Here is a 16,438-nt window from a genome sequence, read left to right as displayed (position 1 = left end):
TGTCCTCTCCTATAATGTCTTGCATCCGCCTCTCTATATGAAGCATTTGCACTAGAATCAACACAATCCTGAAGAATTTGTTCACATCATTTTCTTGAAACTGGCATGCTTTTTAAATGGTATGGTGTGGACGCATAATTTCTTGAACGAAATTTGAAATAGAACTTCCCTGAATATTTTCGTCCTTGCTGCCCAGATCATTTTTACTCCTTTCTTTCCCTTTCTGATCATGTAAAGCATGGCTTTATGCAAATAAGCTAGGCCAGCAACTTTATGATTTGATGCGATTAGCTCAAGCACGTCGCGTCAATGTGACGTAGTCTTGGTTGCGACCTTGAGTTGCAATAATAATGGTGCATCTTTGCTATTCCATACCTTTTGAATGATCATAATCATATAGTTTAAATAAATGCTTGAGTAAATTTCTAAAGACTTTCATGGAGGTTTTTGCCCTAGGCATGTGCTGAGGTTTAAAAGTTTCTCCTAGTTTGTGGTTATTCTTGTTCTTGTGCCTAAAGTATTTATGGCTATTCTTGTTCTCATGCCTAATGTATAACCCTATTATTCCTTCTATGGATTTGGGTTAGTTAATCTGCTCATATTTCCATGGCTCTGTGATCTAGTCGATGATCATATCTTCTTGTGGAGTCCCATTAAAATGCTCTGGTTCTTCCATCGCATAGCAATTGTAAATGGGAAACTCAAGCTGGTTAAGGAAACTTGACAACATAACACGTGAGATCAGTCTTCCAAAAAGGTTAGGTCAAGAAAATTAAGGATGTACAATATCTTGTTCTTAGTTAAGAGTATAACTGACACACACAACGAGACGTTTTTTCTGTTTGATGATACGTGTGTGTGTGTGTGTAAAGAAAAAACCTAGAGGGGGGCAATCAACTGTAATTTTTTTCCCTTTTTTTGGGTTATTGACCTTCCAGATGTGATCTACATGTCGATTTAGTAAAATCAGCTCTTAGATCATGTTTTTCCGATATAAGTGTCGGATTTTTCAGGGTTGACAAATCAATAGCCTACGATGTATCAAAATTTTAGGCCCTCTTTGGATGATAGGGAGCAAAACCAGGTTCGTAAAAAAATTGGTTTTTCTTCAAAAGCAGGTTTTTAGCAAACCTGGTTTGTCAAAAACCTATGGTAAGTTGTTTGGATGATCAAAAACCCGGTTTTTTGGTCACCAAAAAACAAATAAATAAAACAAAAAAAAAACTGAACTGATCATTTTCGGCCACCCACTGGTAAAAAATTAGCCTAGATGGTGTTGCTCTTCTTGGGCAGCACCTGACCGGCCATTTTCCAGTCGGGTGGTTGGCTGAAATGTTAAAAAAAACAGAAAAAAAAGGTTGTCGGTCATTTTCCGGCCACCCACCTGTCAGAAAATGGTTGGGATGATGCTGCCCTTTCTGGTCGGCACCATCCTAACCATTTTCAGCAAATGGGTTGCCAGAAAATGGCTGGATGTAATCAAACGTTAAAAAAAACAGAAAAAAAATGTCCGGCCATTTTCTAGTCGGTGGGCTGGAATGGTGTCACCCTTTCGTGACGGCAACCTCCTGACCATTGCCGGCCATTGCCAAGATTAAAGAAAAAAGGGAAGGCTAGAATCCGGCCATCACCACTCACGGGCCGGAAATTGCCAAAATATGGTTGGGTTTATGGATCACACACGGCTGTTGTGGCATGGTGATAGTGATGAGGGATGAAAACACCCTCCCCTGATCAACCTGGTTGGGTTTTTGCAAAACTAGGTTGTAAACCCAGTTTTGCCCCCAAACCAGGTTGGCCCAAAACTTGGTGGCACCCAAACAGCCACAAAACCAGGTTTTGGGTCTAAAATCTGGTTTGACATGGAAAACCACGTTCCCAACCTGGTTTTAAGTGTCATCCAAACAGTACTCTGGCACTAAAAAAATATTAATTTTATATTGAAAAAAATAGGATCCAAGAGTTGATTCCTACTGTTTTGACTATGATAGGGTCAGATTCGGTCAAAACAACCTCTCTCTATATATTTCAATTAGGAAGTTTGTTAGGGAGGTTATCAAATACTTTATATATATATATATATATATATATATATATGTATATATATATATATATATATATATATATATATATATATGTATATATATATATATATATATATATATATATATATATATATATATATTAGGTGGTAACTGCACAACCATTAGAAGCACAACAAAAAGTGTGGCGCGTTCAGCGCATTTTTCTGCCAAAACACCTTTAGCAACGACAAAAGTCATCGCTAAGGATCTGGGACCTTTAGCAGCGACTTTTGTCGCTGCTGAAAGTCCCACCGAGACCTTTAGTGGTGACTTTTGTCGCGCTAAAGGTGTTTTGGCAGGAAAACAACGCTAAGCATCTGTCACACTGTGCGATGGACGCTCAACATCGTTCTGTTGGTAATTGCACAGCAACCACTTTACCTATATATATAAGAACTGAACATATTAGGCCCTCTTTTCTCGTTAGGCTCCACACTTTGAAGTGTTTTATGATAGATCTGAACTGTTGGATGTGTTTAGCATTGAGAATTGACTCTTGGATCATGTTTTCTTGATGAAAAAATGTATTTTTATGAGCTGAAAAAAATTGATGCCTTCATAGCCATTGATTTTGGTTCACAGGAAAAACATGTATATATGTCAGATTTTGGTGATCCAAAAGCCAATTCTCACTAAACAAAACCTACAAATCACATATATGGCGTTAGATGTGAGAAAAAATACCAAAAACTGTGATTTTTGAAGGGTCTCACAGGGCAGAACAAGCACGTTACTCTCTCTCTCTCTCTCTCTCTCTCTCTATATATATATATATATATATATATATATATATATATATATATATATATATATGAGAGTCACATTGGATGAGCGCGATCAGCGGCACACGCTAATTCTGCATTAAATCAACCCTTTAGCGATGATCACGGACCGCCAGTAAAGGTGTTTTTTTCACTGAGACCTTTAGCAACTATTAAAAACCGCTTCTAAAAGTGCTTTTTAATAACACCCAAAGCACGTTTGTGTGTTCGATGTGCGTGAGAGAGAGAGAGAGAGAACTGGACATATTAGGCCCTCTTTTCTAGTTTTGCCTTGTTAGGCCTCATAGTTTGAAGTGTTTTATGATAGATTTAAACTGTTAGTTGTGTTTAACATACTCAATTTAGAGGGAATCGACTCTTGGATCATGTTTTTTCAATAAAAAAAAAGTACCTTGATAACTATTGATTTTGGATCACCAAAAAAACCTATATACAGGTCAGATTCCGATGGTCTAAAAGTCGGTTCTCACTAAACAAAACCTATTAGATCACATCTATGGTGTTAGATGTGAGAAAAATACCCAAAACTATGATTTTTAAAAGGGCCTAACAAGGCGTAATGAGAAAACCGGGTAGAAGGAGCGCATTACTCATATATATATATATATATATATATATATATATATATATATATATATATATATATATATTAGAGTGTAGGTTCTTAATGATAGGTGCTTAATGGGTTTTTTTACTCTTCTGGTGTTTTTTCGGTTCTGACCCCATAAATATGTTGGACATGGTCGATTTATGAGGAATACACACCTGGATCATGCGTTTTTTGATGAAAAAAATGATATTTGGAGCCTAAAAAATTTACAAAGATTTTGGACCATTGATTTTTTGAACCTTATAAAAACTGACCCATGTGCTGGAATTGAACACTTCAAAGAGCTTATCCCTATAAAATCAAGTACATAAATCACATCTTTACCGTTAGAATTTAAAAATAAAACAAAAAAAAACCCATTAAGCACTTACCATTAAGCACCTACGCTCTACTCTCTCTCTCTCTCTTTCTATATATATATATATATATAATATTATATTTATTTATTTATATGTGTAATAGGTAGGTGAGAAATGATAGTGCTAAAAGATATGTGTTAAATGAGGTTTTTAGGGTTTTTCCTTTTTATTTTTAAATTATGATAGTACAACTGTAATCTATGTACTTGATTTTATAGGGATCAACTCTTGAAGTGTTCGATTCTGACACATGCGTAGGTTTTTATAAGGTTCAAAAAATCAACGGTCCAAAATCTTTATAAATTTTTGAGGCTCCAAATATCATTTTCATCAAAAACACATGATCCAGGTGTAGATTCCTCGTAAATCGACTATACCCAACACATTTATGGGGTCAAAACTGCAAAAAACACCAAAAGGGCAGAAAATCCATTTAGCATGTATCATTTAGCACGTATCAATTTCACACCTATATATATAGGGGAATGAAAAACTCCCCAAAGGAAACCCTCCCGAACCTCCCCAATGAATATTTTTTTATTTTTTTCAAAATTCTAAGTGTACAGATGTGTTCAACACAATTGATTTACTATAAATCGATACTTGGATAATGAATTTTGGATAGAAAAAATAGTATTTGGAGCTTCAAATTTTTATGAAAATTGTACGCCATTGATTTTGAAACTTATAAAAACCTATCCATGCATCAGAATCAAATTCTCTAAGAACTGATTCCTACAAAAATAAGCATATAAATCACATGTATATGGTCGAAAAATTGAAAATTATACCAAAAATCCAATAAAACGTTCATTGGGGAGGTTTGGGAGGGTTTTTTATTGGGAAGGTTTTCATTTCCCTATATATATATATATATATATAGAGAGAGAGAGAGAGAGAGAGAGAGAGAGAGAAAACTAATATATTAGGCTCCACTTCTTGTTTTGCCTCATAGGTTTTAAGTGTTTTATGATAGATCTGAGCCATTAGATTGTTTAGCATGCTCTATTTAGTGGGAATCGACTCTTGGATCATGTTTCTTCGATGAGCCAAAAAAATGATACCTTCTTAGCCATTGATTTTGGATCACCAAAAAAACTTGCGTACAGGTTAGATTTTGGCCATCCAAAATCTGATTCCCACTAAACAAAACCTATAGATAACCTCTATGATGTTAGACGTGAGAAAAAACTTAAAACTATGATTTTTGAACGGGCCTAACGAGACTTAATGAAAAAGGGGGCCTAAGGAACGCATTACTTATATATATATATATATATATATATATATATATATATATATATATATATATATATTGTAACGCACCAAATTTGTATCAAAAAATTTTAATGATTTTTTTTAAAGGAAAGTGGAATAATGTAATTGAAAACTGATATAACTTTGGGCGGGATACAATAATACAATTACACACACATTGTGTTTAAAGCACTTAATTAAAAGAATTAATGCAATTCAATACTTAATTAAATTCAGAGTTACATGTCCTATCAAAATCCAGCTGAATAAAAAATATCCAAAAAAAAAGAAGGATTTCTCAAGAAAGAAGAATGATGATGATCCATCTGACGACGCCAAGCAACCCGCCATCACTTCAGCTTATGCATTATCTGAAAAATGTTAACGTAGGGGCATTAATCTACAACCCCAGTAGGTTGCACCAAAACACATAAACACATATATAATCTAAATATAAGAGATATGCATTGACACATTTTCAGATAAATGACTAAATCATGCAACATAATATATCAGGATAAGCATAATTTACATTTTCATAATCAATCATGCTCGCAGTCAAATTTCAGAATAAATATTCTACAATGCATAAATTCAGGTAAATAAGCAATACATCTTAAATCCTACAATCATGCATAGACTGAAATAAATGCATTGATTCAATGCTTGATGTTTTGTTTATCTTTTCTAGCCTGAAGAGTGCACACTTAGGGTTTCTAACTCCAATTCAACCAATCCAATAAGGTGTCTGTTATGACATGCAGATTATTAGCCTCATTGATTAAAAGAATATGTGAATTTCCTTCGAAGTTTTCATTCGAGTGGTCCGTGACTGAGAGAGTCTCCCAATGATCCATAAAGAATCGATTTCTACTCTGCAGAGATTCGGGACATACCACCTAGGCCACACGGTAGTCCGGTCTCCTACGATCGATGATTGGAGACTAACAAAGATACATATCTCTCCAAAGCGACAACGGTCGACTGGTTGTGTGTACCACCACCCTCTCTAAGGTGGTCCAAGGTTTGAATGGATTATAGATGTTATTTAATATTAAATTCATGAATTAATTTTAAGTGATTTTAGAAACCCTATCTCTGGGTGACTTTGAGCACAGTCTCTTTGAGGCAATTATGTGCATGGATGTATAGTCTTTTCTTTCCTTGGTGCTTCACAAACACCTGTGGGTCCCATCGAACCCAGGCTCACTCATGAGCCATGTTTATACTCATACCACACATTCATTATTATCATGTATGCATCATATCATATGCCTATATGCTTATATAAAGGCTGCATGCACAATTCAGTCATGCCTATGCTTCATTCAAAATTAACATGTGCATTCATGTGTTTCTTACTGATCATGCTTCATGATGCATAATACACATTATTGTATATGACAAATACATTCTTAGCATACATAATTCAACATTAATAGTATTCAGTTAGCATGCATATCAGATCACCAATCAAGTTTTATGCAACATATATCAAGGTGAATAATGTAGAAACTGACTAGGTATTAACACATGACAGATGCGCAGTTCAGGCCTCTACTAACTTGATTTTGAAAAAACTACCAAAAATCACAGAAAATGGTTTTATCTCTCACAATTTAACTGGGGTTGTCCTACCATGTTAAGAACACAACCCAAGAAATAAAACTTCAAAATCAATTGTAAAAAAATTATAAAAATTCTGAGACTGACCCCTATTCAGAAAAAATATAAAACATTCTGTCAACTACAGGAATTTATATCAAATTGGGGATTTTTTTGGGATTTATTGAAAACTCTTTTAATAAAATTCTTTTTACAAAATCTTTTCATATGTGTTACCTTTATTCAGATTTTTTATAATTTATTTTGAATAATTTTGATTAGGTTTCTAGAAGTTTCAAAACCACTTGTCAAAATAGTCATGTTGACAGGGCAGAAAGCCTATGCGTTGTTACAATGGACGTTTTGCCCTCACAATTGATTCAAATGAGACAAAACAATATTCTAAAATCAAGTCTCGAATATGTAGAACACTCTAATATTTTTATTGTTATTTATTGAATTCATATTCCCAAAGATATTAGTTTGTTTTTTAAACTGGTAAGGTAAAAAATGGGAACAGAATATCAGAGATTTCAAACTAATAAGACACTTATTAAGCAAGATTAAGTGTAACACCCCAGAATTTTTATCCCAAAAATCATGTAATTTTTTTTTTTTGAAATGGTTTTAGAAATCACACTGAAAATTCAAAACATGACAAAAGTTTTGGCGTATTACAGATTCATCCTATCATTCACACATAAATTTAAAACTTAACATCCATATTTAATAGAAGTCCATTATAAACTTTTAAATAAATAATATCAGAGTCCTTGAACAATTGTGAATGTTTGCAATCCAAAACACCAACAAAAAGAAAAAAAGATTTGGCTCGGTTCCTGCCGTAACCTCCCACCATCGTATTGGTCCTCCAATTGCTATCTGAAAAATATTTTAATAATAGAGTCAGACTTAACAAGTCTTCAGTAGGAAAGCTCTATTCAATACACGTAAATTAAAACAAACATGCAAAAGTATATTTTAATACTCACACATGATGATATCAAACAATACCTTAAAGACGAATATGATGCAATGCTTACATGATTTTCAATCAATCATATTTGCATATTTCTTTTAATCAGAAGCAGTTACATATTTATAAACATTTAAACATGCATGAACAATTAATAATGCATGCACTTACCATTGCAGAATGATCAACTCTTTATGCATGAGTGACTTTAACATCTTTAATTAGATTTTCTTTTTAAATGATACATGCCATACCTAACTAAATGCATAGTCAATTTAAGTTTTAGTTTCTAGCCCTATAGGTACTAACACAGGCAATAACCTGGATAAGGGTCATGGCGCAAGCAGTATTTTCATACAATTGTGGCTTTGGCATGATCAGGCATCATTCAGTATTGCCGGGTGAGGGACGACTAAAGTGAGAGATGCTCTCAATACCACCATCCTCATGCATCAGACTTTACTCATGAGATTCTACCCTCCACGCTGCAGTCTAATGTTAAGAGTTTCTCTATCTTCGTGGCTAGGGATGAGCAACCTTTCATACTCAAATACGGTATTCACGAAGTCAGAAATACCACTTACCCTCTTCTTGTAAGCATCAATGTTTAGTGTTACATGTTTAACTTTTTTTAATTCATTGATTCCATGCAACACATAATTCAAATTAATTTACAAGATTTAGGCCTCTTCAGGGCTCATGGATGCACATGTTTCAAATGCGAGACAATAATCATGCATCAATGCATTTTTAACTTTAACATTTATTTATGAACATGCAACAACCATACACAATTAAAGCATCCATATTCAAATCATAATTTGTGCTCATTTCATCCAGTTCAATAGCAATTGGCAACAAAAGCCAATTAGTGCATAAGCACTTCATTAAGTTTGTGCCCCATATTAGACACCCAATCCCTGCATAAAAATTACTTTAACATTACATATGTAGCATTATAAAATTTGCATAAAAGCATATTTGAATGCCTTATAAAATATTGCACATATTGCTAATCGAGCCTTTAGCAGATTCAGGATCCATCAAACTCCTAACCTGTCTGACTGTTATGATTGTCATAGATAAGTCTACTGTCTACAAACAAAGCTGAAATTTTTGATAGGTTATAAAAAATTATGTAAGCTTTTTGATGCCATAAACTGTTCATAAAAATTTCTCCGTACGAGGGAGATATAAGTGGTTTAGTACATGCTTGTACTTTTCTGTTCTGACTGTCACAATTCAGTGCTCAATACAAGAATAGACCTCAAACTTTCACAGATTGTGTAAAATTTTGTTAGTTTTCCAACACAATAAATCGTTCATAAAAACACCTCTAGACGGAGGAGTTACAGACGATTTGTTGGTTGGGTGTCAGGCCAGAAATATGAAATAACAAAAAATATGCATTTGGGTGAGCATAAATAGGCCACCTGAATTGAAATTTATTCAACAATAGCACTTCAAATATTATTTCAAAAATCTCAAATCATGATATTACATGTTTCATTACAAACAAATCTCATTTTCATAGCCATTAGGCTAAAAAATTGATCCGTCTTCTCGAAAACTATTTCTTCATAAAAGTTTTCAGTGTTTTTCTTATATTCAAGCATAGAGTTATATTTTTTTATGGCAAAATAGCAAAATCTCAATTAACAGCATACAACATGAATGAGAATATTAAGTCCAGCAATCTAACTAATTTTTTTCACAAAAACTAATTATATGTTACCCTATTGTATTTTGAAAACGGTTTTTATTTCTGAAAAACCCATAATACACGGTTGGCCTCAAATCTTAAGTTTTTTTCAATACAATAAAAACATTTTCTAGGGATTGAACCAACTTCCCTCTCAAAAATTAGATTAGTCCCTCATCATTAATATATTTCAAGGTTTACGAAGGGCTTTCACTTGAAAACCCTTAATACTTCAAATCTGGGCTAATCAGCTAGGCCCAATTTGCCTGTATTCGAATCCAATGCATGTTTTATATTTTTTTTTGTTAAGGCTTAAACCAGAGCCTTCCTCACACGTATATGTGTGTGTACACCTATGATTCAAAGTATATGCATGTATATTAGTATTATAACCCAATTTTAATAAAGATCCAAGAAGACTGATTTAGCAAAAACGATTTTTGAGAGGGTTTTTCTGCAGAAAATTGTCTCTACTTTAATTTTGATGAATCCAATGTCGAATCCTCACACGGGAGGTTCGGTATAGGCTTTATATAATTAGAAATCAAAACAATCTCGTGCATACAATTTTTGATCTATGCGTAGAGAATAAAAACCCCTACCTTTTTCAAGTAAAACACTTCTAGTCGAAAGACCCAAATTTTCTCTACTTGATTCACCTCCTTCCTTTTTGTATGGTGGTTGCAGCCCTATGCTCAGCCTAGGTTGAACATGAGGTCTGAATCCCCTTGCTTAGTGAATGAGAAAAAAAAAAGAAAACTCAAAAAAGAAGAAGGGAAGAGAGAGAAAAGAGGGAGAGAAAGAGAGAGAAGAAGAGACCCCAAAAAATCAAATAGGAGGGGGGAGCCCCTCCCATCCCCTTTAATATTTTTTTTCTCCTCTATTAAATATTTCCAAATCCTCTAACTTCCAGACCTTGTTTCTTTTTTACAAATCTCCCCCCCCCCCTTTTTTTACACCTCTTTTACTATATGGCATATATTAGAATTTATGTTTTATATAATATAATTATATTAACTATGTGTATAACATATATATATATATATATATATATATATATATATATATATATATATATATATATATATATATATATATATATATATATATATGCTCAATTAAGCCCATGGGGACCCACAAGAATGGGGCGTCCCCCACTTGGCTTACTTACCAAATTTCATAACAAGTTAACATTGCTTGCTTGTCAAGAAGTTGACTTGTTCTATATATTTTTTTAGTCTTTCTTTCTTTCTTTTTATACTTACTATATACTTAATAGGTTATTTTATGTTATAATTTCATTATATATATAATGTATATTGTACATTCAAGTAAACACATGGGTTTCCACCAGCATGGATGTCCCCCTTGTGTTTGTCTTCTTACTGTATTCCAAAGCCCCTAGCCTAGGTACTAACACTAAGTTATTTAGTAGGTTTTGACTTCTAGTTTTTTTTCTTTTAATGGGTTACAGTGAGAATGAAAACCCTTTGAGGCCTTGATGTGTTTGTTATGAGCATACCCATCTAACCACTTTAGCTAACTTGATGTTTTTTCTAAGCCTTGTTTTTAAAGCATTAAGATATTATTATTATTATTTTCAAATTAACTTCAGGTGCCACATAGGATGGGCCCCATAGAAGACAACCCACCTATGGACCTCTACTTTTTTATTGGTTTTAGTTAAATCCAATTTTTCATTCCATTGTTTCTTTATTTTATTAATTGACTTTATTTAATATTTTGGATTTCAAAATTTTTAAAATCACATTTAAATTTTAAATGAAATGACTCTATATATAATCCAAATTATTTCAAATGCATATGAAATTCTTTTAAATACTAATTTATCATAATAATCTAAATTTCTTTAACAGAAGTATCATTTTTTTAAAAATAAATTTTGACTATGATTTTCACTAGAGTCGGCAAGACAATTTAGTCGTTTTCATTTTTTTGTAACTGAATTTTAAACTCATGAAACTAAATTCAAATTTATAGAAATTACATTACACATATATCATATTATCCTAAATTCATCTAAAATCTTATTCAACTTTATTTCGATGAAATTTATCAATTATTTTATTAAATTCTATCTTTTTCAGAAATTCAATTCTAAATGTGAATTTCACTAAAATCAACTTGAATCAACTTTAATTTTTTTGTAAGATGTATTTTATCATTCATCTTAGGCTATTTTACATTTTTGTACTCCTTTTCATAAAATTTATCATTAATATTATTTTATTCATTAAAATTATCCTAAAGAATCATAGATATTGCATCTAAATTTTAAATTTATTTTCAACAAAAAATTAAATTAATGTATAACTCAAACTTGAATTGGCATTCAATTAAGTCTTGATTTATATTCTAATCAAACCCAACTCCAATTATAATTTTTGAGACCTATTAATTAAATTCAAATTCAAATCCAAATTCGATATGAATTCAAATTCTCAAATCAAAATCCAAATTTGATATAATTCTAGAAATCGAAATTGAAATTCAATGAGACTTCAAATTCAAATGCATACTTAATTTGAATCTTGACTAATATTGAAACTCAAATTAACTTTCAATTAAGTTTGACTTAAATCTAGATTAAATCTGATTAAAAATCAAAATCCTGATTCAGAATAAATTCTCTGTCTAAAATTTATTCTAGATCTAAATTGAAACTCGAATGGTGATTAAATATCATCTTAGTTTCAATAATATTTTGACACTAAATTTGTCTTTATTCTTCATAAGATATCAAAAATTTATGGGTTTTACATTAAGAATGATATTAAAATCTGATCAAGCATGATTACAATTGTTCTAAACATATTTACAACACCTTACAATACATATTTAAGCATATTTGTGCTAAACTACATTAAAATATTAGCATCCATAATTCAAAATCATATTTCCTTCATGGAATTATTTACATAAACTTGCATATTTTCATTAATCACATGAAACCTAATCAATCATCAAATCATGGTTTATATATGCACTAACATAATGATTAACCATACTAACATGAGTTAAACTAACTAATCATGCTCATATTAATCTATCTTAATCATAAAATATAAAACCCCTACATTGATTTTGCCAAATCCTTTCTTCAAAATGGTTTTGCATAAATGAACATGGATCTAGGCACATATAAAATTTTCAAAATATTTAGAACTTGTAATTGCATCAATCTAATCTAATAATCACATTTAAACATACTAGAATCAAACAAGTTCTAACAAATAATTAAAATCTAGGCCTCCACTAACCGATTTTTGTTTTATAAGCCAAAAAGAGTCTAGTTTTGCAAACCATTTTTTCCAACGATCCCGTTGCGACATGGATTCACCAAAAATGAGTTTTCTAAATTAAAAATCAGTTTTAAAAAGGTGTTTTTAGGTTTGATCTCTATTGGTTTAGATCTAAAAATTGATCCTACATATTTTTCATACGTTTGGATCAATCTATGTCTATACGATTGGTGTACCTACATTGTATTTAGTTTTGAACTATCGAAACCCTTCATCTCTTATCTTAAAATGTGAAAGCAATACCTCCTAATGATGCATGAAATATACATTCTTTCTATATTATTTTAATGCATTTTTACGTGTTTTCAAGGTTTAGAATCCATGTATTGATGTATTTAGGTACAAAGAGGTCACAATTCAAATTTCACTCGAATCAGAGTTAAATTAAGAAAAATAATGCATTTTTAGGGTTTGGAGCATATTTTGAGGCCAATTGGATACAAATCTAACCCAAGAGCTTAAATTTGGATCTTGGACTGGATCTAAACCGTATATATTCATAAACCCACATGACCCAAAGTGTTTTCTATAAATATTTTCTGAAAACCCCCTCTTTCTAATTCAATTTGGTAGTTAGTTGCAAATAAGACATAGTTTAGCATTTAGTTAAAAGTAACTTTTGTTTTAGGTGATTTTTAGAATTAGGTTTAACTTAAAGAGTATAAAGAGTTTCTAAAAACCCTAGGCTGACATTTTTGGAGTTTGGAAAACTGCCCCCCCCCCCCCCTCTCTCTTTCACACGCCCTTCTCTAGGGTGCCCTCTTCCTCCTCCTTTTCTTTTTCATTTTTCTTCATTGGGTATTTGTGTTTTTCCTTGTTGTTTGTGTTGTCTTCTTGTAGGTGTTGCAGACCTAAGAAAGTTTGCCTCGTTGGTGTGCCGACTACATCAACACAGATGGACTGTGTCTCCTCTTCATTACTGTCTTCTTCATCTTTTCCTTTTCCTCTTGAATCGACTTTTGGATGGGTGCAACAACCAAGATCCACCGTGCAAGCAGCTAAGGAACGTGTTGGGCATCAACTCCAACTCCACTAACCGCTCTCTCCTTTCCCTTCATTCGTCGAACAACCCTTGAGGTGTGTTCTCTTATCCCCTTCTTCTAGATTAGATCAAGTCAACCCGTACATGTGTCATGTTTTGGTCTAGTCATAGGTCTGTCTTTTAGTTATTTTGTCAGCCACAAATCTACTATTTTTAATGTTTTACAGCATTAAGAAATTGTGTTCTTGCTTCTGCAAGAACCAATTTCAATTGGTTTAGCCGATTGCATCAAAATTGCTATTTTCAAAATAAAAATCGGTTAATTTATTTGATCATGTATATACTGTAGATTATGTTAAATTTTTTTAGAGTTGATTGCATTCTGTATTTTGGGTTTTAACAGGTCTGATAGTGATCTGCAGTACTAGATCCGACCAGCAATTGGATTCGTTTAGTGTTGTATTTTTACATCAGCCGGTTGGAGTATATCAAAATTAGGTAGTTGTTATGTTAGTGATTAACCAATAATAGTCAATACTAATTTTAATAATTATGAGTCTGATATTTAACAGTAGCTTAATGTAGGTATTAAGTTTATTAGATGGCTACTTAGTTAAAATTAACATAGTTAAGATGTTAGGTATGATAAATAAAAAAATTAGTAAATCGGGTAGCATAAACTCTTTTAATTTTTAGTTTGTGGTAACACTAATTTATCATTAATGTAATTAGGTTAGGTCAGATTAATTTAGACTTAGGTTAATGTATTTGTTTAGCAAGGAACATATTAGGTTAGAGGATAAATCTTTAAAATTCGTTCTCAATGGGTCTTGACGTTGAATAGGGGTAGAATTTGTGAAAAGCATGTAGGTAATTTAAGTTCTTGATCATTTCATTCAGCCTTAGATAATTTACATATTTTTAAGTGTTAGGTTAGTTACTAGATTTGCAGTCTTTTTGTAATTTTGGCAAGTAATAATTTTTGGTAGGATTTCATTGGTAATTAGAGGTGTAGACTTTAACTTTTAGCTAGGGTTTGTAAAAATCGTATAGTGCATTATTTAAAGTAGTACATCGTGTCTTCTTTGGGTTTCATGTGATTTCTATTGATAGGTCTTAGACTATACTCTTATTTTAAAATTGAATAGCATACTTTCCAGATTTTTGACCTGATTGAATTAATAAGTAGGATTTAGTTAGGGTATTCTTGCATTTTGTTTTTTTAGCAACAATTGACTTTGGCATAGGGCTTTAAATTTGTGAATTGTATTTTAGTTAAGTCTATTGGTTGTTTGTTTAGCTTTAGGTAAACATTTTATAGATTGAGTTAGGTTCAATTACTTGAGACTTAGGGTAATGTATATTAGTGTAATGAATATATTAGGTTAGCATAGAAATGGGAATTAAATTCGATTTTAGCAAGAATTGACTTTTAATTAGATGTTTTGAAAATCGTGTAGTATATTTTGAGCAAGTTATTTGTTTGTGTGCTATAGCTTTAGATAGATTCTATACTTTGTATTGATAGGTTAGTTATTAGCTTTTAAGAGATTGTTTTAAAATTAGTAAGAATTGACTTTGATTTGAGTTTTGAAAATTCGTGAGGTAGGCTAGCACTAACATAGACAAGTGTGTTGAATTAATTCTTTGATATTAATGTAGTTTCTATTCTTAATCCTTAGACTAGATTCTTAAGTTGATTTTTTTCTTTGCTTTCCATATTCTATTCTAATTGCTTTGATTACTTTTAGTAACTAGGTCTAGTTATTAGGTCTTAGCCAAAATCGTGTAGGTGTCAAGTTAGGTAATTTAATTTATTTCTTTAAGTTTTAATTGCTTTCTTAATTATTAACTTGATTTTTTTTTCTGTCTAGTGTAATTAGTCCTTAAGTAGGTCCCACCTAGGGGACGGCTCACTTTAGATAACATTCACTTTAGTTAAGGGATATGCTTAGATTAATTAGATTTTTCATTTGTAATTTTTCTTTATTGATATTGCGTAAATCTTAGGTAGGTTCTATATATGGGACGGTTAACAGTAGTGTGCTTTGTTAGAATTAGTTAATCTCCATATTAACTTAAGTTTATTCTTTCCACCTAATTGTTTGGTTATTTGTTGTTAGAGTTAAGAGTAATTTCTTTCAAGTAATTTAGGCATTCATGTTAAATTTAATTTATTTAGTATAATTAGTTTATTTACTATCTTTAGTAGTACTTAGATTTGATAAGGTCTATTTTGCATAAGTCTACATTCGATAGTGTATGAATTGAATGCTTTCATTTTGATTAGTGAATTGAATTTTTAAACCAGAAATTGCAGCAAATTGCAGCAAATTGCAGTCATTATTTTATGTGCATTTTTTTCCAAGTTTTTCTGAAAAATTAATTTTGTTCTATTCATTGGGGTGTTAACTATTTACAGACCAAAAATCAACCCAATCGGAGCTGATTTGGTCACAGTTTTAAGTGTTTTTCAAAAACAGGTTTTTCAGGATTTTAAGTTTTGGGACAGGCTAATTTCAAAGATTTTCTCAGTTTTGAAACGCTTATATCCAGAGCTTTCGGATGAATTTTTTTGTTCTATAAAATCTGACAGATTCTTGTATGTGCCAAAAATAGAACAAAACACATTTCATCAATTTTAGACTTTGTTTGCCCCTCGAAACTGTCTGTTTTTTAAAACCTATTAGAAATTCAATTTTGCACTACATTGAGGGCAAAACAAACTTTTCACTGGGTTATTAGTTTTCTATATTTT

The sequence above is a fragment of the Nuphar pumila genome, chromosome 8, assembly GCF_984573655.1.
Source record: "Nuphar pumila chromosome 8, dmNupPumi1.hap1.1, whole genome shotgun sequence".
NCBI lineage: Eukaryota > Viridiplantae > Streptophyta > Magnoliopsida > Nymphaeales > Nymphaeaceae > Nuphar > Nuphar pumila.
The sequence above is the reverse complement of the archived record's forward strand: the minus strand, read 5'-3'. Positions refer to the sequence as shown.